The following is a 10,571-nucleotide window of genomic DNA, read 5'->3' as shown; positions in this document are numbered from 1 at the left end:
AAAGGGTGCTGATTTTTCTATCCTTTATGTGCCATCAGCATCCCGCCACATTCCAGAAAGGAAAGCACAAGTGTCTTACATGGGACAATGTTCTATTCCTGCATGCAGATTCAAAGTCCATATATAGGATGGCGTAAGTGGAGAAAATAAGAGTGAAATACTGAAGTCCTGGTTTCCTAATTCAAATTTACCATGGGACTAGGAATTTTGAATCACCTCTCATAGGAACCACTTACAGCAATAGAAGCGGGCAGACACAGAAACGAGTTCTTTCTCTCCCTCCAGCAACCCCCATTTTCTTTTGTTTGTATGTGTATCTGGAATGGTGTGTCAGACCTAAATGAACATCTTGCAAAAATTATATTTCCCCACCAACTCACTGCCCTGCTGATCTATTACAGACAGTTGAAGGTTTCCCCCTTCTGGTAATTTTTGAGAATTTTTTTTATAAAAAGCAAAGCAAAGGCCTGTTCCATAGGTTGCCCTTGGCCCTGATTTTGTGTAAAGTTGGGCTACAAGCCGAAACATTGGATTTGCTGCAATCTACCTACACCTCTCAGTTTGTAGAAGGCTCATTTTTTTCTTTATACTGCACAGATTCAAGGGGGCCAATACAGCGGTGGAATTCAAATAATTTAACAACCAGTTCCAAAAGGACTCAGTGGTGGGATTACAACCAGTTCTCCAAACTGGACAAAAAATTAGCTACCGGTTCTACTGAACTGGTGCGAATAGGCTGAATCCCACCACTGGGCCAGTCTTCCTTGTCATGTCATCAGCACAAGACACTGATGTCATCACAGGTAGCGTCAAAAACCCAAGCCATCTATAAAAAACAAAATTTGTGCATGCGGTCTAATGATGATACACACTATCGATAAAATGAGAGTGCCCCACAAGAGTAAGCTGACCATCCGTCCCGCTTTTGGCGGGACATTCACGAGCCTCCTCAGACGCTAGTCCTTTCTGATGCACAACCCACTGAATACACTCACACAGCCTATGCCCAGTGAGATTCAGGCACACATAGCCTCCCTCTCTCACCCTAATCCCAATTTGGCTTCACCGTCTCTGGATCGGGCTTTTCCCAAGACTGGTGGTACACAGTGTTATGGCAGACTCTATGTCTAGACAGTCTTCACTGTCAAGCCCCTGACTGGCGCGTCACCCTGCACCAAACTCAGGGCTTCCTCTCTCTGACAAGCCTCCTCAGCTAGCAGAGTGACTGGACTTCTGTCAGCCAACTCGGCTGAGACAGAATCCTTCAGCTTCAGATCTGACAGACCGCTCTCTGCCAAACTCTGGCTCCTTCTGATCTCTGTATCAGAATCTCTTCAAAGGGCCTTTCCCCACTTTCTCCTCAAGTAGCGAGGGTCCCCCGGCACTCCCCACGACAGGGGCAGCGACAGCGCAGCCGCCCCGACGCTGCCGCTGTCGCACCCCCTCAGTGCGCGGCATCCCTAACACTCAGTGCGCGGCATCCCTGAGAGCAGCGTGCGGCATATGGGGGATCCCGGTGAGTGGGAAACGCCCAGAGAGTGTGTATCTGCTGACAGGCTCTGCTCTGTCTATTTATGCTGCCAGCACCTTGGCTCCCCCTATCCCTGGCCAAAGGCAACTCAGGGTGGCTAACAAGACAAAAGATAAATCTGGGCTCACAATCCTGTTTTCTCTTAGTCCCCTATAGAAAATTAACTAGGCCCTGTATCAGACCTCTGCTCTAGCTTCATGTTTAAACTGGATCTAAGAGGAAACCGGGGAAAGTTCAGAAGTATATTAATTTGTACACAATCACAACATAATGAAAAATGGCTCATAGAAAATATCATAACTCCTGATCATATGAAACAATACAATGTCATTTCAATATGTTTCACATTTGATTTCAAAATTGTATCAATGCAATTACAATTCACACGGAACTGAAAGAAACAAACACAACAGGTAATAGTAAACTCTATAATGACAACTGTAATCTTGAAACAGAAGAGAGTGGAGTTGCCAATGTATTCTTCCTCTGTGTAAACACTGAGGCACTCCAATGTAAACTTTAAACAGTTGTGTAACAACTGTGGAACAACATCCCATGCTATGTCTGTACCGCTTCAGTTTAATGATGGAGAAATGTCTCCAACCAACCTAATGAAAATATCTAGAAGCTAACCAGCTCCAGATAGCTAATTAACCAACAAACGTATCTTCAAAGAAACTTTTACATTCCTAAAGCAAGCTTTGGCAGCTTCCATCAGTCAGTCAGCATTCCGTCATGGAAATATTTGCAATCAGCAAGCCTACAAGGTTCCGGATAAATCCTTGTGTCGTTATGCCTTCAAGGGCTTGGCAATAGTGATTTTGCCTCTGGCATTAATCATGTGTTAAATACAAGTAAAGATAAGGAATAATGGATCCTGACTATTAATAGAATAAGTTTAAAGTCTTATTAAACCACATTTGGGTGCATCATTTATATGGTATTTATGTTTAAACTGGAGCAGGGGTTTTTTTGGAACAAACATCGGTGCAGTCGTGCCTTGACTGATCTCCATGATTCTCTCTGCTTTTTTTATATTTTCCCCAAACCTAACATGGTACAATCTTTTGGGAACAACGGCCACAAAGCGCACAGTGCAGATGGGAGGGTGTATATTTTTGTAGGCCTTGCCCACATCAGCAACATTTTCCTTCCCTCAGCCTCCTGAAGTTGCTATTCTCCCTCCTGCTATCATGGAGGTGTTTGAAAGGTGTTTCTTTTAAAAAAAATCAGCACTTGCTGAATCCCTACAGGTGTTTAGTTATAATGATAGGTCAATGGCCAATTTTAAGCTACAGAAATATGTCAATTACTCATTTAAACAAAAAAAACCCTCAGATTGCTGTAGGTTGTGGCCACAGGAAGCTGAGCCAAGGAAAGTGTGAGGAAAAGAAATCCTGTGGCTATTGTTCTGCTTTCACAGGGGCAGCTGAAAAATTGCTACTGTGTGGACGCAGCCTCACAGTTGGTGGCTTCTAAACTGCGAGGTTCTAGTTCCACAGCAGAGGGCAGTATATACAATAGCAAAAATCCCCTTCAATTCATCCAGGGACGAAATCTGTGTGGGCAGACCTGATAGGATGGATGGTGCCTGAGACCTGGTTCTGACTGAAATGCTTCTCATGGGTGGGCTGCCTGTACCCATCTAGACTGCAAATGGGTGCCCACAACATTGAGTGCTTCACCATTGGGGGTGAGGGGAAGATTCTGCCTTTAAAAAGCTAGATATCTGCAAGATGGCTAGTTTAGAATACTTTCACTTCACATCCAGTTTACTATTGGTAGGATTTTTTAAAGAAAAATTCTTCAGTCAAAAATATTCAGCCATTTGTGTCCTCGCCTGCAGTCTGAAGTGGTATGCAAACACAAAGCACTTGGGATAATTCCTCCTGGGGAACATCTGTGTTCCTCCTGGCTAATTCATTACAGTCTATCCTAGCATTGTGCTAGGGTTGCCAGCTTCCAGGTGGAGCCTGGAAATCTCCAGGAATTACAATTGATCTCCAGACTACAGAAATCAGTTCCCCTGGAGAAAATTACTTCTTTCCCCAAACCCTGCCCTCCCTAAGCTCCACCTGCTAATTTCCAGGAATTTCCTATCAAGGAAGGATCTTTGAATCTCACCTGCTAGAGCAAGGCTTTAAATTTGCAACCTCCAGATCTTACAGAATGGATAAACAAACTAAGAGAATACACAACAATGGCGAAGTTCACATCCTTGATGCATCACAGACCGCTTTCAGAATTTAGAAAAAAATAGAATGCCTTTTTGCATTACCTTACATACTCGCGTATAAGTACTTTATCAGCACATTTTTTGTGCTGAAAAAAGCCACCCTCGACTTATATGGGAGTGAACGGGTGGCAAGCGGGTGGAGGGAACGGGTGGAGAACGAAAAAAGTTTGGGAGCTGAGGGTGTTTTTCTGCACCTGCTCCCTGCTATGTGGACACAAAGGCAGCTCCCAGGTAAGCCTTGGGCTGTTGCTTCGCTGCACTACAGGTGGCCAGTAGCTTCATTCACAGTGAATATTTCCCTGACCTGGGTTTTTCAAAGACTGCAAAAGCAGCAATCTCTCCCCCCACCCCCACCCCCCGGGTTGAGGATGATTTCTGCCTGCTGAGCAAACACCAGTAGGCAGGAAATGCTTTATTTCTCCCACCCAAACCTCTTACTGTCATTTCTGCCACTTGTGCCCACTATTTTGTGGACTGCAGGAGATTCCCCATGAAGTTACTCCATGGATGTTTCTTCTGCTTGCAGCTCATCCATTTGCTGTTTCATCAGTCGCATAGCTGCAACGGGGCAGGGAGGGGCGCCGCACACCAGGCGCGTGCCATTGGGGTCATGTGGGATGCAGAAAATCACCCCCACACCCCTCCCCCTGCCCCACCAGGTCCAGCTGCTCAAAGAAGCCTGCTGCTGCGGCAGGAGCAGAAACCACAAAGGCCCCCTTCCTCCCCCCCCCCCCAGGGAGGCCTCTGCAGGAGTTGGGGCTCGCAAGGTTTCCTGGGAATTGTAGTTCCCCCCCTCGAACCACTTACCTTAGTTCAGCCGGCTGCAAAGAGTCTGTGGGAACTGCACTTCCCAGGAGACCTTGTGAGCCCCTCCACCCCAAGGAGGCCTCTGCAGGCTGATTTCAGTTAGCTGAACTAAGGTAAGTGAGGAAATCGCAAGGGGACCGGGTGGGCAGGGCCTAGCACCATTTTGTTTTGGGTGCCGTTTCCCCCCTTACACCACTGTATTTCATTGTCAAAAGTAGATGAATAAAGTTTGTTTAGCCTAGTAATCTCAGGCATGTGTCATTTTTCCTTTTTGTTTTGTTTTGAGGGGGCTGTCTGCAGCTAGGGTAACACAACTAGAGAAGCTGCAATATGCACATATTTGTGTTTCTGTAGGGAGTAGTACAACACATAAGAAGGGGACCTGCTCCAGACTACACAGCCCACCTAAGAAAAGGCATTTTGCAAGTTCATTTGAGACTTAGGAACAAGCAATATCATCTCAAATCAACCTGATTTCTTAGGGCTGACAACTGATCATCTGCAAAAGCTCTCAAAAATCATTCAAGAGCAATTTTTTCCCCTCTCAGGCATCTTTGCATGTTTGATAATAAGGAATAATTGTGTAATACATGGTGAGCTTTCAAAGTGCTTCATGTGAGTTATTTCAGTAATTTTACAACAACCGTACCGGGTGGTCCAGTATTCTTGCTTCCTTATTGTAAAAGAGAGCAGCAATTTACCTCATGACTTCTTGACTGGTAGCGGTTTCCCACTTACTCATAGCCCCCTATGCTGCGCTTTTGCAGTCTCAGCGCACGTCATTTCTGGCGCACGCCCGGGCTTCCCCACGACCCTCATCAAAAGGCGCCGTTTTGAAGAGCGCCAGGAATGACGCACGCTGAGGGGGCGCGACAGCAGCAGCGTCGGGGCGGCTGCGTTGTCGCCGCCCCTGTAGTGGGGAGTGCCGGGGGACCCCGCGCTACTTGGCTACAGTAGCGCGGGGCAGAAGGTAAGTGGGAAAACGCCCTGAGATTGAAATTTGAACTGGGAGCTCTTGGCCTCTTCACTACACCGCCTCTCTTAGCTATATAGGGTTGCCATCTCTGAACTGAGAAATTGGGGGGTGGGTCCTGGGGCGTGTGGGTTTGGGGAGGAGAGGGACCTAAGTTGAGTATAATATCATACAATCCACCCTCCAAAGCAGCCATTTTCTCCAGGGTAACTGACCTTTGTAGTCTGGAGATCGTCTGTAATTCCAAGAGCTCTCCAGGCCCCACCTGGAGGCTGGCAACCCATTGCTCTATTTTAAATTATAGTTGTAAAATTTATCTCTGAATATTGAAATGCTTATTTTTTCCAAATAGGAAAGTGGGTGGATATCTTTGCGCAGTTTCTCACCCATCAGAGTCCTCGACACACTTTTCTAAACATACAGTCCCCAGTTTAGCACAGCCATGAGGAAATGGAGACAACCGTGACTTCCTGAGCAGAAAAGCCCCCTTCAGTACCTCTGCATCTGCCTCCGTAACTTTGATCACTTTTACCGCTGCTGTCACTGGGTTTCCTTGACTTGGTTGAAGCCTAGACTCTCCTTCTGCCGTTAGTACCTGCAGAGGAAGATTAATTTCTGTATTACTCTAAATCATTGTGGGGACTGGGGGCCACGGTGATACATTTCTTTGGAAGGCCTTTACAAAAACCCTCCTTCGCTTAGTGAAGAGGAGACAGCAAATTTCCATGGTAGATGTGACCCTGTGGTAACACATCACTCTTCAGCTTTGTAGGACCAGAGACTCACATTTATTTTCCAGTATGAGAGCCACTTTGAATACTTTATGATATATATTATTCATATCTTTTTGGTTTTAAGCTTGATGTCCTGGAAGCAACTGGAAATGTTTCCGGTTTCTGTCCATTTTCCTCCCATTTTCTCTTCCCCAGGATAGTCCTTTTCCCTTCCATTAGTAAGTTTTTTTATAAATAGAGAGAGAGAACTATTGACGGGACTCCTGAGGTTGTCTGTGTGCCCTTGAACTGTATTTCTTGATCCACTGTATTTCTTGAAACACTCTGAGATAGCAATCACGGGATTACTTGATGGCTTTATATGAAGAGAATGAAGAGAATAAGATTACCTGATGGCTTTATATGAAGAGAATGAAGAGAATAAGATGACCTCTGCATTCATTAACTGGCTCACGTAAGATAGAGTCAGACAACCATCTCTCTGGGCAGTTATAGTGAAGTGATAGCTACCACAGAGTAGGGTTTTTTTTAATTAACCCTTGTGTGGTTGATGGTTTTTGAATATACTCTTAGAAGTCTCCTCACTGTTTACTCTTTTAGGAATAACTTTCTGAAGGACTGGTATTCTGGAGACTTTGCTCTTAAAATGGTCTATAGAGAAAGCTGTCGTTCATTTTGCTAAGCCTAATAACACTGTGTACTGGCAGTGTAGTATATTTTGGAAATGGGACCAGACTCACAGTTCTAGGTAAGTAACTCAAAAATGTCTGACTGTTACAGATCTTCTGGGCTGTGTGGCTGTGGTATGGTACTTTCAGCTCCAAATGTTTTGCCCTCATCTATGCTGGAATCTTCAGAGCACAGTAACATGTGTTTCTCTCTGTGGCATAGCATGTCCTTTTCAAAATGCCTTGATATGTTTTAAAATTGCCTCTCCTAGAAATTTTCAATCATTGAAAAGATTGACCAAAACTTTCACCAAATACAATTACCATGACAGAAGCCATGACCATTAACCTGGAGTAAAATCAATATAAGTTTGCGGTATAGATTGCATCGTTTCACTCTGAGCAAATTCTCCATTTTTCCATCATGAGCACAAGACTGTTTCCCTGCAGTTTGTTCTTAGGTTGCTTAACTTTAATAAAAAGTCTTAGCTCCTTTGCCAGCACACAGGTGCAAGTGATATCTTTATTTCATATAAGATGCATAAAAACATTTAAAACAACTTCGAGTATAAACTTCTGTGCATTAGAGACTGCTTTGTTACACGCACAATGTGCTGTTCTCAGTTGGTAGGCCCTGAGCAGGTCACCTGTGAAGAGATATGCCACTTTTGATAGCCTTCCCAATCCACCTATCTTTAGAACAAAGAAAAATAGTATCTAAATAGTGAGACTTAAAAATAGCCTTGCTGTTGTGCTGTCTATTAATTTGTTTTGTGGGCACCCTAGGTATTGCATAATCTTTAGTCCCACCATTTGGAAAGTTTTTTTAATGTTTATACCCATGTCTGTCTGTCATCCGAGGATCAAAAGTCAAGCTTCTCGTGAGATGAGCTGCAGACATCAATATATATATGTGCCACAATTCATTCATTCATTCATTTTTAAGGTGGCACAGGTTGTTTGGGCTACAACAGACTTGCAGAACTGTTGCTGTAGAGTTTGGAAAATATTGTTTGGTAGACTACCTCTATCTTGGAGCTACTGTGCAAGATCCAAATGAAATTGCAAGCAATCAAGAGTTTAAATAATGAGGCTCTAGAGATGAAAAACAGAATTGGGGATGGAGATAACTCTTTGGAAGGTGATCACTGAAGTGATGAGCCATTTTTGACAGCCGTATTCCACCAACAGATAAGAAATTATGATGTTTTCTGAAAAAACGTTGACCAGGTATGTGTGCTTATCTCACCTGGAGTCAGATAACACATCCCCTGAGCTTCTAAATCAATATATCTGAAGCTGATGATTTCCATGAGAAAATTGTTCTTGTATCTCTGTTTAACACTGTGTCAAATACTGCAGTACACTTTGGTGGTGGAACCAAACTGACAGTGCTTGGTAAGTCTTCCTATGATCATTTGATTTGTTGTTAGCAAAGGACACAATCCTGAGTATTTCTACAGATATGCGTGGGAGTTTGCACAGCTCTGGGTTAGTTCACTGGGCCTTGTGCAAAAGAATGTCCTAAGGAAGAGAAAAATGTGCTCTCTACCCTAACTTTACATTAAACAGGGTCCTACAGATGGTATTCTGGGAACTAACCTGATAATGGGAATAAGGGGGAGTGAGAAGGTATCTTGATTTACAAGCTGAATCAGCATTCCAAATCCTCAATACTGACTACTGTTTCATCAGATCGACAAGTAATTATTCAATTACTTTGGGAAAGAAGTGGTAGTGGGCCCAAACTGTACCCTTAAAAAGGCTTCCCATAAAATTATTGTTTCCCATGAGCATTCCTGTCTTTCCATTCCTCTTTCTCTTCTCATTTTACTATGGGTTGGACTGATGGGGATGGTTATATTTGGCCCATTTTACCACAGTTGATGTCCTCAAGGTTAGGACATAAGGTCAGGAGAAGAAGGCAGAGACTGAGAGAGGCAGGCAGGCAGCACCTATTTTAGGTGATGATTTTGCTATTGTGTAGCTATTCTGAACTTCATTTTGGAAAGGGAACGCGACTCACAGTTCTTGGTAAGAGAAATCCATAACATCTGTTCTTCTGCAGCCACAATTGGAGCAGATTAATGCTGATAAATTTGTAGTACTTAGGGGATCCTGCAGTATATATATTTAATTGCTTGTAACTAATTATAACGAACTAGGGATATGTGACATCCACGACCACCACCTTCATCTTGAGGAATGCTGTTTAGTGTGAGTAAAATGTGGCTGCTCTTGAACATTCTCTGATGTTCTGCCTGAGCAGGAACCTATAAATTCAGTTTGAATGTTGATTTAGGCAAAATTTGGGAACATTTTTTTGATGTTTGGACTGCCCCCATCCCCAGAATAAGCTGTGCTTCCTTCAGATCTCCACAGATGTTTTGCCTGAGGAGAAACTCTTAAATTTAATGTTCACTTCAGGTCAGTGATAAGTCTCAAATGGAACTTTCTGTGTCAGGACAAATTAGCCGAAAGTATGTAGGGGCATCTTGAGGAAGACCTTTCATTCTTCAGTGACTTATTCACACATGTTTTATGTACATCAATAGTTTCTCTGCACGTGATTGCTGTACACTGGATGGCTAGTGACTGAGGCTTGGTGCAATAGTGACCTAATCCTATCCCATGTGCTGAATTTCTGTACAGGTGGAAGATGGAGGGAGATTTCAAGTACAACATATGTGGGTGGGCTGGGGGACCTGAGGGGTTGGATCCTACCAGTTTATCTGCTTGAAAAACAGCAAAGACGGGCCTATATTAACCACTGAAAACACTGCAGGGGAGGGGGAGTTGGTCCTATCCTGCCACTTCATTAAGCAAAGTTTAATGCTTTCCTCCAGGCAAAACAAAGTCTTGGTCCAACTTAAATGGGTCTTCTGTTGGAGGACGAACTCTTTAAGCTTGAGGAAGGTCTCTAGGCTCCTTGAGGTGTGATTGGATCCACACCATTAAGCTAGGGATTGTAGATTCCATATGGCCAAAACCATGAGGTACAGAACTGCAGTGTGGAGATGGATCAAGCAAGGGAAAGTCGGAAAGCTAGCAAAAACCTAGCAAGAAAACACACACACACACACACCATGCCTTTGCTTTCCCTCCCCAAATCAGCTTCTCCCCAGCTGTTTTTCTTTCAGCAGAGTCCTGGTGTTATGCTAGGAATAAAATAGCTGAAGAGAAGAGAGGAAAACACTGACGGCCATATTGCCCTTTAGATCTGGTCCTTGTCTCGGTCCTCGCTGTGCTTTATAGTGGCAATCACATTCAGCCACGCATGTCCTTTGCCCTCTCTTTTAATTGTTCCTGAATATTTGAACAGACTCCTTTGGAAAGTGTCATATATGAGGTAACAGGGAAATTCTCAGTTATAATGTGAAATGGTAGGATATGAACATTTTTATTTATTTATTTTTATTTATTATTTATTTCTTAAATTTGTAGACCGCCCCATCCCCGGGGGGCTCTGGGCGGTGCTTTTCATGAGATGCTGGGTCTCTAATGGCCTATTTGGTGTTGCAACTAATAATAGATGTATTTCTGTGTCAAAACCAAGCAGTCCCATGCTTTGCATGCAGATGCGAATCCCATGTCCAGACCTCAGCTCAGCCCTCTTCATGAA

The sequence above is a fragment of the Sphaerodactylus townsendi genome, linkage group LG07 (assembly GCF_021028975.2).
Source record: "Sphaerodactylus townsendi isolate TG3544 linkage group LG07, MPM_Stown_v2.3, whole genome shotgun sequence".
NCBI lineage: Eukaryota > Metazoa > Chordata > Lepidosauria > Squamata > Sphaerodactylidae > Sphaerodactylus > Sphaerodactylus townsendi.
Note: the sequence above shows the minus strand (reverse complement) of the source record.